This window comes from Procambarus clarkii, chromosome 25, assembly GCF_040958095.1.
Source record: "Procambarus clarkii isolate CNS0578487 chromosome 25, FALCON_Pclarkii_2.0, whole genome shotgun sequence".
Taxonomy (NCBI): domain Eukaryota; kingdom Metazoa; phylum Arthropoda; class Malacostraca; order Decapoda; family Cambaridae; genus Procambarus; species Procambarus clarkii.
In genome coordinates, this window is record NC_091174.1 from 9887136 (window position 1) to 9898422 (window position 11287).

The following is an 11287-nucleotide window of genomic DNA, read 5'->3' on the forward strand; positions in this document are numbered from 1 at the left end:
TGTATATTCTATCCCTTTTTAAATTATCTTTTTCCTTCTCGCCATCTTATTAATTTTCTTAAGTTTCTCCTCATCCGCTTTCTGCACTTTCTTTTACTGTTCCTTTACTCTCTTCCTGCTCTCTATCTCTCACCGTCCCTGCCTCTCCCTGCCCCACCCTGCCCCACCCTGCCTCTCCCTGCCTCTCCCTGCCTCACATCAAGGCTCACCAGTCATCAATAGCGGGACTCAGCCTTACAGTCCGCGCCTCACTACTTCCTCCTCCTCCTCCTCCTCTCATCAAGGTCTGCCTTGTCTATCTTTACCTGCCTGCCTCCCTCCCTGCCTGCCTGCCTGCCTGCCTGCCTGCCTCCCTCCCTGCCTGCCTGCCTGCCTCCCTCCCTCCCTGCCTGCCTGCCTGCCTGCCTGCCTGCCTCCCTGCCTGCCTGCCTGCCTCCCTCCCTGCCTGCCTGCCTGCCTGCCTCCCTCCCTGCCTGCCTGCCTGCCTGCCTGCCTGCCTGCCTGCCTCCCTGCCTGCCTGCCTGCCTCCCTCCCTGCCTGCCTGCCTGCCTCCCTCCCTGCCTCCCTCCCTGCCTCTGACGTGAAGGCCTCCCAGTTAACAGTAGAGGCAGCATCACCCGCTGCCTCTCAGCCAGGAAATGAAAGTAAGAGAGGTAAAAACTAGCTGACCCAACCTCCAGCGGTGACCTCACGCCCCACCGAGGTCAGCTGAGTGGGGGGGGGGAAGATGAGGTAGAGGGAAGAGGGGAGGGAGGTGAAGGGAGTGGGGGGAGGAATAGGTAAAGAGGAGGGGAAGTAGGGAGGGGGGGGGGGAATGACGAGGGGTAGATGTTAGAGTGTAGATACTGTAGAGTGTAGGGTGGTTAAGAGAGGTCAGACAGAAGCGAAGACTGGTTGACGGTCTCACTAAATCATTGACTGGTGGTGTGATCGACTAACTGTCTAACTATTTGACTGACTAATTGTATGACTGCTTAACTGTCTAACTAGTTGACTGCCTGACTGATAATTGTATTGACACTCACACACACACACACACACACACACACACACACACACACACACACACACACACACACACACACACACACACACACACACACACACACACACACACTGTGAAGTTAACTAGAGTTATTAAATCAGACAACATTAACAAATACTTCAGAAGGATCTGAACAAGTTGGAAAGAGTATCCACCCCCAGGCAATTGTCTTTAAAGATTCTCCATATTTCTCTGGAGCCAGTTCTCCAGGTGACCCACAGCTGAGAAGGCGGGGGCCCAAGAACTACAGCTCGCCTCCTGCAGGTACAAACGTACACACTTTAACCTCCCAAGTGCGTGTGTATGTAGTGTTGACAAGGCTAGAGGCCCTTGGAGGTGAATGACGTTGATAATATTTGATTGGTCTGTATTTATCATTCTGTTCGCGAATTGGGTGCCAAAGGCCAGCTTTTTAACGTTGTTAAAAGTTATTGCCTATATTCTCCAGTCAATTACTGATGCCCAACCACTTGGGGCGGACGGTAGAGCGACAGGCTGGCTTCATGCAGGTCGGCGTTCAATCCCCGACCGTCTGAGTGGTTTGGCAATCATTCCTTTCCCCCGTTCCATCCCAAATCTTTATCCTGACCCCTTCCAAGTGCTACGTAGTCGTAATGGCTTGGCGCCTTTCCCTGATAATAATTCCAGTCAACTCCTACTCTATTCTCCATTCAAATCTTATGGCACACTCTCTATCCTCCAATCTAGCTCTCCGCCCTTTGAATCACTTTTTGACCCTCCAAATAGGGAGGGTTCTATGGCACCCTCCCTAATTCAAAGTCCATAGAGGTCACCTATTCACCATCTTTCATAAGGAAAGAGTGGAGGAGAAGGAAGAGGAGAAGGAGTAAGAGAAGGAGGAGAGAAAGTGACGCAGATGATGATATATTAGTGATATGAGAAGAGAAGTATCAGGATTAAGTATAGATAATGAAAATGGGACGACATAGTGATGGTGATGGTGGTGGTAATGGTGGTTGTGGTGGTGGAGATTATGGTGGTGTTGGTGGTAATAGTGGGTGTTGTGGTGGTGGTGTTGGTGGTAATAGTGGGTGTTGTGGTGGTGGTGTTGGTGGTAATAGTGGGTGTTGTGGTGGAGGTGGTGGTGGTAATAGTGGGTGTTGTGGTGGAGGTGTTGGTGGTAATAGTGGGTGTTGTGGTGGAGGTGTTGGTGGTAATAGTGGGTGTTGTGGTGGAGGTGGTGGTGGAGAGTTCCACCAACTGGAATCACTCCCTCTCTTTGTTCCCACCTGAAGGGCAGGAGATAATGCCCCTGATAACACATATACCAAGCTGGACCACTCCTGACACACATGTTACCATCCAACACCCCACGAGTCCAGGTAACTTGTGTTTAATCCGCCTCTTTGTTAGCTGACCTGACCCAGTCCCAGTCGACCTGACCTGACCCGACTGTCTATAACCCAGTCTGACCTGCAGTGAACACGTGACCAACATCAACCTGACTTAACTGACTCTCCGAAAGGCTTGCATCTTCCCAAGCCTTCTTGACGAGGCCTCGCAAGTGACTTTTAGACTTGTATTTTTGGGTACAGCAGCCTCCTACTTTCTCCTGTGTGTGTGTGTGTTGGGGAGAGTGTGGAGGCTGGTGGCACTCCAGGCCTGGCCCTGTGTGGTGGCACCTGGCAACACAGGTGCTCAGCTGGGGTGCATGTGTGGTACAAGTGTTGCCACATGAACAAATAAATAATATTATTTTATTATTCATTTTATTATTAACAGCAATAGTAGTTTTACTGTTCTATTAATATTTATGTACCAGCATCGCTATTGTCATTCTCTTCGTCATATTGTTTCTCATATTCATCCGCTTATCAGCACTGGGGGAGAGAGAGAGAGAGAGAGAGAGAGAGAGAGAGAGAGAGAGAGAGAGAGAGAGAGAGAGAGAGAGGGGGAGTGAGGAGTGCCTGGGCCAGCGAGAGGGGAGGGTGGGTGTGTTGTGGTACACTATCACCTCTCCTCCACAAGGCGAGCTGCTGCGTTGTGCAAAAACCAGGTCGATAGGAGATGGTAGTGATGATGATGATGATGATAGTGGCAATGATGATGATAAGGGGCAGTGGAGATGGTGGAGATAAGGGCAGGGTGTGTGATAGTGTAGGTGTAGAGGGTGTAGAGGGTGAAAGTGGTGGTAGAGGTACACCTGGAGAAGATGTAAGAGGTTGTACCGGTGGCGCCGGCGGCCCGAAGATGACCGGCACCCCACACTAGTTTTTGTGACGACGGCTCGGGGCCGACTGGCGCTCTCCACTGTCACACCAGGTTTTTATACCCCTGGCCCAGTGGGAACAAGTGCCAGCTGATGCGCGCGCATCCTCAACACGCACCCAAAATATAAACAAAGAGATCACAAGTGTTAAATATGTTGATAATGGAACAGGCAGAGCTTCTCGCAGCAACAGTGGCTGTATTTCCACACAGAAAATCACACTAACGTGATTTACATCAATGAGAATTCTCACTGTTAATGAGACCCGTTAATCAATATAGTTGTTTCTCCATTACATAATTGAGCTTTATGTCTCTATTGAGACTGTAGATTCATGGAACATCCACACTTACAATCACTTAAGTGGAAACACAAACCGAAACTGTCTATATTTTCCGCTAGTTACAACTTGTAATAAAGTTGTTACATCTTGGCTAAACGTGTTTATGACGTATTAGAACGTAGTTACAACTTGCTATATTGGTTGTTATAACTGGTTAGGAGGTGTTAAAACTTGTTCGAACGTTGCACCTACGTCGTAGTTTCAGTGTGTGTTTAGCGGGTTACTATTTTCACTACAAAGTCGTTGCTCTGCGAGCGTGTTCTAGCAGTGTCGGGCATTAACGTACTCGAAATGCTCATTTATTTTATACCTGTGCATAAACAGTTTTGGTCGCATGTTTGACTGGTAGTCTGGGCACTCAGGTCTGATGCACCTGTGCCAGTGACGTCACGAGGGCAAGGTGAGTTGGCACCCTCAGTAGACACCCTTGGTGACACACAGCACGGGGCGAGCTTGGGGACCCCGCCGCGGAGAATATAGCCTCCAGCTGCACACACACTTAACACAATGACGCCGAGTTCAAAGGGCCTCTCTCAGAGTTCCGGTTAGTTAAGCGGTCCTCACAGAGTCGAGGCTAAGTGAGTGAAAGGGAATTAGAGTTACTGGACCAGTGTGTTCCTGGTTCCTGACCTTGTCCGGTGTCAGAACACTTTGCATAGTCACGCACTCTCTTCAAGGAGCCTTGCACTCTACTGTCTCCTAATTGATCAATTTACAACTCAAGAAATTTCGAACCAGTCATTTAATTCTAAGATGAAGAGTTGTCTTAACTTGCTCTCATATTTCATAGGAAAATGTTGATTTTTTTTTAGTTTTCCTTGTCAGTTACAGCAGTGTACGAAGTTACAAATTATAAATTCTCCCAGATGACGTATCGAACATTGAGCTTGGGTACAGTTGTGCACATACTGTACCCTGAACACCTGCTGTAACTCTCAGTGTACTTGTGTTGTTATTTTACATTATGTACGAAAATGTTGTGGCATTATATATGTACGTTTCATATTTACAACCAATAAATTAGTATTGTTTAATATAAAGATATAATTCACATAAAATATAGATACAATGAACATATATTATACATATCTATGTCCATAAATAAGAAAATGATTATCTGTTTGTCCGAGACACGAGGTCAGCTAGATGCCTCACTCAGTTTTTTTAACTCAGTTTTTTTAATAATAATCGTATTGTGTATATGCTTAAGATGGGTGGGTTGGCATAAATGAAATGAGTACCACTTCACGCAGTGCCAAAGCGACCCCTACGACAAATCTTGCAAATATCATATTAACTGGACTGGAATTATTTGTCCTTAATTCTTTTCTAACTATAATATAAGACATTAAACACTGATATAACTCTACAACATTATACACTCTACAGCACCTTACCTTCTACAGCCTCGTGAGTATTGACCCATCACAGGTCCCCCACGTGTTAGTCCAGCCTACAGTCTGGTACCATGACAGAGACAGACAGACAGATATACAGACAGAATCAGACAGAGAGAATGAGATACACGCACGGGAGTATGAACGAGCTGAAGCCTCGTCAACATACTTACCACGGGAGAGTCCCGGTTGCTGGTCGTGTCTCCCAGGCGTCAGCACCGTAGTTCCCATGTATAGCTTGACAAATATCACACTATCTCCATCATTTAAAACATAACATTGCCCTAATTGTTTAAGGCAACAGAACAGCGTTGTGGCTGTGACTGAAAGGGATGTGGTTTAAAGAAACTGTTTTTAAAGTTATTTAGGATATAGGGGTTTTCGATGGAACAAAACGGCAACAATGGGAGGAGGTTATTTATATCTGAAAGTGAGAATGGCTGTCAATCTGTCTGTCTGTCTGTCTGTCTATCAAGGGTTGACGGACATAAACTGGTCCTGCTCAGCTTAAATTAAATATTTTTTAGAAATATCAACCTGTAACCATCCCCCGCCCATCGTCCCCCACCCCGTGCGATTTTCCTTACTTCTAAATGAAATCGCGGGTGTGTTTTCCGTAGAGTTTAAAGTTGCCATCACTGCTCACCTGACCTACGTCCACCAGACTGTGCGACACAGTGGTTTCCAGGATCAGATTGGGTTACCGTTACCTGTGGCAGGTGGCTACAGGTGACGGATCTTCCCTGAGCACTCCAGGTGCACACACTGTGAGCAGGAACTGCGGCATGATCTCCCACACTACATCACCGAATGCCCAGTTATTAGACCTTTCAGACCCGTTGGCATGAGGTACGTGGAGCTTTGCAATTACTTTATTCACTCTCGTGTTCTTGATGATATCCTCATAAGGCACCCAAAATTTGCCAGTGCAGGCTACTGAACATATGGCCCTGTATGACTAACCATCCTGCGAGATGGGGACCTTCAGTATCACTACTGCCTTACTCACTCTTGTGTTGATGATATCCTCATAATGCACCCAGAGTCTGCCAGGGCAGACTACTGATCACATGCCTCTGTATAACTAACCATCCTGTGTCATGGGAATTTTTAGCACCACGTAGCTAGCTTTTTGACACACACTGTACTCCCCTTCATATAGTCTAGGGCAGCTGCACAAATGCACATGTACCTAAATGTGCTAATACATAAAAAATACCTGCACATTTTTATGATTTACTCAAAATTGACGATCTGAATTCATTAGATCTTCAGTAATGAAAATAATGAGAAGGGAAGATGGTTATGGTGGTGAAGACAGCATATAGTGAAGATGTACAATGAACGGAGAGTGAGCTGTTCGCCTAGTGTCAGGCAGCTCCTGTTGACCAGTGCCAGGCAGCTCCTGTTGACCAGTGCCAGGCAGCTCCTGTTGATCAATGCCAGGCAGCTCCCGTTTAAATCCATCCAGACTCATTTTGACCAACTATATCTCCCCTTGACCTTCTTATCAATGAAAAGTAAACTTATTTAATATTTCTCCCCAAGTTTCTAACACCCAGGAGTAACTCAGCCAATTATAGCTGAGCTCTTCCTATAATAATTATATACAGGCTATAATATGGTGGTCAGAGCTGAGACGTATAATTCACTCGGGTCCGAACACGGCCAAGGTAACGCTGGAGAATATCGGTGGAGGGTTCGAACGCGGCTTTCTAGGCTAAAGTTGCCCGCTAATCATAGCTTGGAGAGCACACACACACACGCACACGCAAACTGATCTTGCAATTTCAACGGTATTTAGTTGATGTGCGGCGATCCTGTTTTTTTTCCCTGTTGCACGAGTCGGTGTGAGGCCCCGTACAGTTTATACTGTTTGTTAAAACCTTGAAAAAACAAGCTTGAATCGTGATACATAAACCATGATAAAATAAACGTGACACATGACACATGAGTCAATTCAGGACACGTGATGACTGTAGAGTCCTTCACGATCATCTGACCAAATTACTGAACGTGTCACTAACATTTAAATGCGACACACCTGCGAGAAACCACTGACGAAGCCAGTACATCTTCTCTCAATCATGGTGGCTAAGCTTATCTTTTTTTTCAAGCTGTTTACGAGCTCCGAAGTGCAATGAGGATGTCTAAAATAATAGTAAATTTAGGTTTGCAAAGTTTCCATGAGGGATGTACTGGTTTCGCACCTGAACACGTATGAGGGTTAATAAATCCTGGTTATGAGGAGCCCTGCACATTGTAGAGTAACCTAGCAGTGGCTTTCAAGCTGCTATATGCCACCTACATGAGACCAGAACTATAGTCTGCAGCGCTGGTATGGAATTGTAATGTTATTCAGCACAAATATAATGGAGAGTGTCCAGAGATTGGTTATAAGAAAAGCTCACACACACACACACACACACACACACACACACACACACACACACACACACACACACACACACACACGCAGTTTAGTTTCAAGTGTAGATATGATAGAGCCCAGTAGGCTCAGGAACCTGTACACCTGTTGATTGACAGTTGAGAGGCGGGACCAAAGAGCCAGAGCTCAACCCCCGCAAGCACAACTAGGTGAGTACAACTAGGTGAGTACACACACACACACACACACACACACACACACACACACACACACACACACACACACACACACACACACACACACACACACACACACACACACACATGGAAACTGAGTACCCACATGAGCCACAGGGACATTAGAAGGAACCTTTTTAGTGTCAGAGTAGTTAACGGATGGAATGCATTAGGCAGTGATGTGGTGGAGGCTGACTCTATACATAGTTTCAAATGTAGATATGATAGATCCCAGTAGGCTCAGGAACCTGTACACCAGTTGATTGACAATTGAGAGGCGGGACCAAAGAGCCAAAGCTCAACCCTCGCCAGCACAAATAGGTGAAATAGGTGAGTACACACACACACACAGGGTCCTGACGGCCTAGTGGATAGCGCCCCTTGTGTACGAAGAAAGGGAGAAGAAAGGGGTGATAAAAGAGGGAGAGAAGGGAGAGGAGGTATATAGGGAGGGTGATGAGTGACGCAAGCTCTGCTGAACACAAGGCCTGACTCCACCTTGAGAAATGGGTCACATTACGGGCTTTACCAAGAGAGGTCAAAGGTCACCTGGAATACCATGGTGAAGAAGGACCGTAACCATCACCGCCCTCATGCCCTCTGACTCACACTCACACACACTGACTCATGCACTTCTGACTCACATTGACTCATAGTTATTAGTGACTCAAACGCCGCACACTCATACACTTTGATGCGCTTACCCTGATTCATATATACACTGTGTCACATGCCCTGTCTCACATGCCCTGTCTCACATGCCCTGTCTCACATACCCTGTCTCACATGCCCTGTCTCACATGCCCTGTCTCACATACCCTGACTCATATGCCTTGATTCACACATAATGACTCACATACCCTGACTCACACACACTGACTCATATTCTGACTCATATCCTGACACACACACATTGACGCATACACACCCGGACGCACACACACCCGGACACACACACACACACACACACACACACACACACACACACACACACACACACACACACACACACACACACACACACACACCTTGACTCACACACACCCGGACGCACACACACAGAAGCTGCAGACAGGTTTATCCCCGTCCAAAAGGAGAAAAACGAAAAACAACAGAAAAACCCATGGTTCAACCAGGAATGTAAGGTAGCGAAACAACTGAGTAAAAGAACATGGAGAAACTACAGAAATAACAGAACACCAGAGAGCAGGGAGAGGTACCAGAGGGCCAGAAATGAGTACATCAGAGTGAGGAGGGAAGCAGAGAGACAGTTTGAAAATGACATCGCGAGTAAAGCCAAGACCCAACCAAAGCTGCTCCACAGCCATATCAGGAGGAAAACAGCAGTGAAGGAACAAGTGATGAAGCTGCGGAAAGGGGAGAACAGATACACAGAGAAAGACAAGGAGGTGTGTGAAGAACTCAACAAGAGATTCCAGGAGGTCTTCACAATAGAACAAGGAGAAGCCCCTGCACTAAATGAGGAGGCGGCAACCTTGGAAACCTTGGAGGAATTTGACCTCACCAGTGATGAGGTCAAAAGGTGTCTGCTGGAGCTAGATGTGACAAAGGCTGTTGGGCCTGATAGAATCTCACCATGGATACTAAAGGAAGGTGCAGAAGCACTAAGTGTGCCACTCTCTATGGTGTATAACAGGTCACTGGAAACAGGAGACTTACCAGAAAGTTGGAAGACAGCTAACGTGGTCCCAATATACAAAAAGGGTGACAGGCAAGAGGCACTGAATTACAGGCCAGTTTCCTTAACTTGTATACCATGCAAGGTGCTGGAGAAGATCGTGAGGAAAAGGCTCGTAGAGCATCTGGAGGGAAATAACTTTGTAACGCACCACCAACATGGGTTCAGAGATGGTAAATCGTGCCTCACAGGGTTAATAGAATTTTATGACCAGGCAACGAAAATTAGGCAGGAAAGAGAAGGGTGGGCCGACTGCATTTTCCTGGATTGCCAAAAAGCCTTCGACACAGTACCCCATAAAAGGCTGTTAAAAAAGTTGGAGCAACAGGCAGGAGTAAAAGGGAAGGTGCTCCAGTGGATAAGGGAGTACTTAAGCAACAGGAAACAGCGAGTAACGGTGAGGGGGAAGACATCAGAGCGGCGAGATGTCACCAGCGGAGTCCCACAGGGCTCAGTACTTGGACCCATCCTGTTTCTAATATATGTGAACGATCTTCCAGAGGGTATAGACTCATTCCTCTCGATGTTTGCTGATGATGCAAAAATTATGAGAAGAATCAAGACGGATGAAGATAGACAGAGACTACAGGATGACCTGGATAAACTGGAGGAATGGTCTAGAAAATGGCTGCTGAAGTTCAACTCTGGAAAGTGTAAGGTGATGAAATTAGGCGAAGGGAGCAGGAGGCTGAACACAAGGTATCATCTGGGAGGGGAAATCCTGCAAGAATCAAATAGAGAGAAGGATCTGGGGGTTGATATCACACCGAACCTGTCCCCAGAGGCCCACATCAAAAGAATATCATCAGCGGCATATGCTAGACTGGCCAACATAAGAACTGCCTTCAGAAACTTGTGTAAGGAATCTTTCAGAACCCTGTATACCACTTATGTAAGACCAATCCTGGAGTATGCAGCTCCAGCCTGGAGTCCATACCTAGTTAAACACAAGACAAAGTTAGAGAAGATTCAGCGGTATGCCACCAGGCTCGTCCCGGAACTGAGAGGATTGAGCTACGAGGAAAGGCTAAAGGAGCTGAACCTCACATCCCTGGAAAACAGAAGAGTAAGGGGAGACATGATAACCACCTACAAAATTCTCAGGGGAATTGACAGGGTGGACAAAGACAAACTCTTCAGCACGGGTGGGACACGAACAAGGGGACACAGGTGGAAACTTAGTACCCAGATGAGCCACAGAGACGTTAGAAAGAACTTTTTCAGTGTCAGAGTAGTTAATAAATGGAATGCACTAGGAAGTGATGTGGTGGAGGCTGACTCCATACACAGTTTCAAATGTAGGTATGATAGAGCCCAGTAGGCTCAGGAATCTGTACACCAGTTGATTGACAGTTGAGAGGCGGGACCAAAGAGCCAAAGCTCAACCCCCGCAAGCACAATTAGGTGAGTACAATTAGGTGAGTACACACAGACACGTTGACTCACACACACGCTGACTCACACACCCGGACTCACACCCCACACACCAGAGTGGCGAGACGTCACTAGCGGAGTCCCACAGGGTCACTCCTGGGACCTATCCTGCTTCTCACTCATGTAAATGATCTCCCAGACTCATTCCTCTCATTGTTTGCTGATGATGCAGACAATTATGAGGAGGATTAAGACCGAGGAAGACAGCAAGAGGCCACAAGATGACCTGGACCTATTAATGATCTAAGAATGGTCCAGCGAATGGCTACTAGAGATTAGCTGAAGGTAAGATGATTATCAGGATAAAGCAATATGCCATTACGACTATATAGCACTTGGAAAGAATTTGACGGTACGGATTTAAGACAGGACGGAGGAAAGGAATGATGCCCAACCACTTGGACGGTCGGGGATTGAACGCCGACCTGCAAGAAGCGAAGTGAGAAGTGGTTTCATTAAGAAAAAAATTTAACTGAGTGCAGAGCAGGAGGCCAGACATAAGGTATCAAATGGG